Raw genomic sequence first — 4,656 nt, forward strand, 5'->3', positions numbered from 1 at the left:
TGTACTTGCAAGGTATAATAATCCCTGCATTCGATACAGTGCCTTTTACGTCAGGAGGACGTTTTAAAGTGCTTCACAGCTTATAATTGTGTGTGCAGTCAATTTAGATACCCAATGTCCCACAATCAGCTATGAAGTGAATGACCAATATGCATTTGGGGGATTGTTGACCAGGACACTGGAAGAAACTTCCTTTTCTTTTCAAGTTGTACCGTGCAATCTTTAACGACCCCCTAAACAGGCAGACAGGACCTCGATTTAACACCTCATTCGAAGGACAGTACCTCTAATACAATGTTCCTCAGTATTCTGTTGGAGCGTCAACTTAAACTCTGAACTTAAAGTCCTGATGTGGGGGCTTGCACGCACAAGCTTTTGACTCAGAGGCTACTGACTGAGCTAAACTGACCCTACGCAGACTCCTGTAGTGTAGTGGTTAGCGCACTCGCCTTGCAAGCGAGAGGACCCGGGTATGATTCCCAGGTAGGGCAAAACCTTAGGCACGTTACCTTGCTCCACATACCTCTATTTACCTAGCATTAAGTAGAACCTTTTTGTTTGTCGATTGGTGGAGCACTTTCCGGAAGCAATAATCTCCAAAAATAAATGTTGTGATTCGCTCCACGACTGTTTGCAGGACATTAGTGCACAATTGGGTGCCGAGTTTTGCCGACAAAGTATACAGTCAATCCACTTTACAGTATATTCTGTGAAAAACTTTGAGACATGATAAGGCGCTATATCAAATACAAGGATTATTATTTAATATATGCTCATCCTGGAAGTAAAGGATGGGAAAATAGGATGTATCATGATTTGACAAATTGCCCCAACAACAAGCTCTGATGCGTTAAATCTCCTGTCTTATATTCCCAATAACTGTAAAATTATTGGTAAAGAATAACTTGTAAATAATTATTGAAGCTGTGTGCTTGGTGGATCTGATTCTATTTTAAGGCTGGCATTTATAGATCACACACAGCGTAAGAATGTTTAAGTAACACTGAGGGTTAAAGCATTTGGAAAATCTCCCATCTGATGCATTCGCTCGTACTGTCCTTTACGAAGACAGCACTTTCACTACGGAAAATTTTCTTTTAATACATTAAAGAGCACTCGCACTAATTAGAAAAATGGGTCCAAGTCCCCAATTGTACTGGCTTTCTCTTAGAAATAAACAGTGGATTGATTGAAAAGGAGAAGCTGCCCATGTCTATCCCAGGAGTGAATCAGTTCAAGTCTGCCACATGCAGTGATTTGCTTTGTCAGTGAAGTGCAAAAAGGATAAATAACTGGCTGTTCTTATTTGGCTCAGTATTTCCCTCACTCAGTTTTCAATCTTGACAGAAAGTTATTTTTAAACGTCCACACTGCCATCCTGTGCTGTGCTGTGCTGACTGACTGACTTTAAACTGGTCCAGTGAGGAATTTGTCTTTGAGAAATTTGACAAATAGATTGGGGAGGGAGGGGGCGCTGTGTGTGTTGAGGGGGGAGGTGGTGGGGAGAGAGAGAGAGAGAGAGAGAAAGGACACTCCGTTTGGAATTTACTGCACAGATACATACAGAAGAGAGGAAGATCATTTTTTTTTGTGTGTGGAGAGAAGAGGAAAGCAAAAAAGATGTTTCAAGCCAAGTGTCGCTTTTCTACTGAGTGCAGAGTGAGGGGATGCTCTGGTGTGACAGGGGTGAGGAGGGTGGAGGTCTAACGTTTCATTGAAATGTCCTTTTCTCATCCTCCCCTGATCTCAGGGCTCGATTCTTCAGAGATTGAGGTAAGAAGCCTTTCACATCATCGGGGAAGGGAGATGGGGTGCAATGAACCAACTCTTCTCAGTGATAATTCCTGAGGAATCCCATTTCTCTTGCTACATTCCTGCAAATTGGTTCCTTGGATTGCTTAATAAGTTATCTTTCTGTTGCATCTTTTGCTCTGGGGCGATTCAGTGCTTTTCCAGACTGTTTTCTTTACGCAGCAACAGGTTTAGTTATTTTTGTTGCTTCATTTTTTTTATTATTTTGCAAAGAGATGAACGTGTTTGCATTCAGGCTGTGTCTGTTCAGTACCAAAGTGCTTGGGAGAGCAGTTCAGGCACTCGCAAGCACTCAATATATAGATCAGAATATGACATATAATATTAACTTTCCTTCTGTTTATTAGAACGTCAATCCCCCTAACTTTGGAATGATCTTTGCAAACTGTAATAAACTGAAATGCATCAACGCCTCCGGTGGGAATATGGTATAGGGGAGAGAGAGAGAGTGAGTAAGAGAGAGAAAGAGATGTAAAACAAGTCGAAACAGAGGGATGGAAAGAGAGACAGAGAGAAATGCGCAAAAGGAACTCAGAACTAAAGAAGGGTTTGAGGGAAACTTGATTTTATCTTGATTTTATGATGTCGAAATTCCTCTATTGGATTCAACATTTTACAAATTGATTTCAAAAAAAGTTGTCTCCTCAAATACAGCCTCGATTTCTAACTCTCTGTCAAACTGCAACACTTCAATCCCAAATAATGTGCAACAACATTTGCTCAGCATATCTTTTCACGTATAGAACGATTCTCATTAAAATACAGGCGAGAGCAGATTATGCTGAAATGATTGCTAAACCACCATTCAGTTTCCAAACAGTGTGACAATGTGTGATTGGTTACAGCCACAAAATACACAGTCACTACACTTTACAATATATTCTGTGAAGCGCTTTGAGACTCGTCAACGACGTAATAAGTCACTATATCAAATGCAAAGATTATTATTATTTAAAAATGAGTCAGAAGTCCACACGGCACTATGGTCTGGACACAAATCTAAAGTCTCCAATGTCTGAGTAACCCTCAGCCCTGCCTACATTCAAAGCCATTTGTTTTTTTTGCAAGAAGGAATATGGTTTTAAATGCCCCCCCTCCACTGAGAAAAAGCGCCCCCTTCAATGTGCTTTGGGTTTGCTGCAAACACCCCATTCTGTCCTCACAAACCGTCTGGTTTTCCATCCGCACTTTCAGAAATCCTGCTAAAATTAACTAACTAAATTAGTAAGTTTTGCAGGGAAACTTCTTCTCCTCTTCTCCCTCCCTCCCTCTCTCCCTCATCTCCTTTTCCCTCATCCCTCTCTCTATCTCTCCTCTCCCCCCTTTCTCCCTACCTCTCTCTCTTTTACCACCTCTCTCCTCTCTACCCTTCTCTCTCTTCTACCTCTCTCTTTTCTCCACCCCTCCCTGTCTCTGTCTCCTCCCCTACCCCCCACCAACAACCCCCCCCACCGACCCACACACACCCCTCCTCCCCATCCTCAGTGACCATGTTCAAGCTGACCCAGAGCTTGGAGATATATATTTGGTTGCAGATTGCAGAGGAGATCGCTCTTCTCAAGCAAGAAACAAATCTCATTGCATTAAAATCGTGATCACTTTAAAGCCATGTGTCACTTTATACGTTGAGGAAAAAGGTACTGATCGCTCAGGGTCTATCTCTTTGGGGGAGAGGGTGTCTGGAGATCAGCTGTGGCCAGCCCCAGCCTGGCTCAGTCTGTCTCTGCCTTCGGTAAGAGCGAAACCAACAAGCGCATGTTAGACGGGAGAACAAGCCCATTTTACATACAGTTCAGATCACGAAGGGTTTGCAGATCAGAACTCAGGTCATTGAGATGTTGATGCAACAGGTACAGTGTTTTATCTTAAGATTTTGGGGTTAAAAAAAAGGGAGTTTTGTGTCCGTTATTTCACTGTTAACAAACTTTCTGCCTCCACAGACTGGTGGTTGCTGCCCTCCTGAGGTCACTTTCACTGCAGCTGATGAGGCTATGTGGGGAGGGGGAGAGAGACTGGAGCTTTCAACCTGAAAGCCATTGGAAAGTCCTTTCCCCACCATTCCACCGATTTAAAGAGATTTCAGCAAATGCGAATGGGACTTGACAAATTACGCTTTTTGCTGAGCCCAGGCAGAGGAGCACACACACTCACACATATACTCACACACTCACACACATACATACACACACTCATACACACACACATTCACGCACATACACACACTCACACACACACACACACACACTCACACATACACACACACTCATACACACACTCACACACATACAGACACACACTCACGCACATACACACACACATACTCACACACATACACACACACTCATACACACTCACACACATACATACACACGCACATTCACACATACACACACTCATACACACACTCACACACATACATACACACACACACACACTCACACTCAAACACGTAGGAGCTTTGGCCACAAGGTTGGCCATTGGATGGGATGGGGTCAGAAGCAAGCGATTGGCTCTCTCCAGGACCTCAAAACGCAACTCGTGGAAAACCTCTTTGATAAAGTGCGTGTGACGGAACACGTGGTGTGACACGAATGCACACAGCTCAACATTTGCAGCAAAAAACGGCCGTGAAGTCGTATACGGCACCATCCTTTCACCATATCGTGTTGTTGAGACGTCTCAAGTGCTTCGCAGAATACACTGTAAACTGTTTGGTTTGTGACCGTGTGTTTTGAGGGCAGAAGTGGTACCAGAACGGAGAACCCCATCCCCTCTGCCCCACCCCGCATGGAGCGGGAACATTGCTGAGATGACTTTTTACGAGTTTTCCAACGAGGGCTTCGG

This window comes from Callorhinchus milii, unplaced genomic scaffold (assembly GCF_018977255.1).
Source record: "Callorhinchus milii isolate IMCB2004 unplaced genomic scaffold, IMCB_Cmil_1.0 Scaffold34, whole genome shotgun sequence".
In the NCBI taxonomy this organism is placed as follows: Eukaryota; Metazoa; Chordata; class Chondrichthyes; order Chimaeriformes; family Callorhinchidae; genus Callorhinchus; species Callorhinchus milii.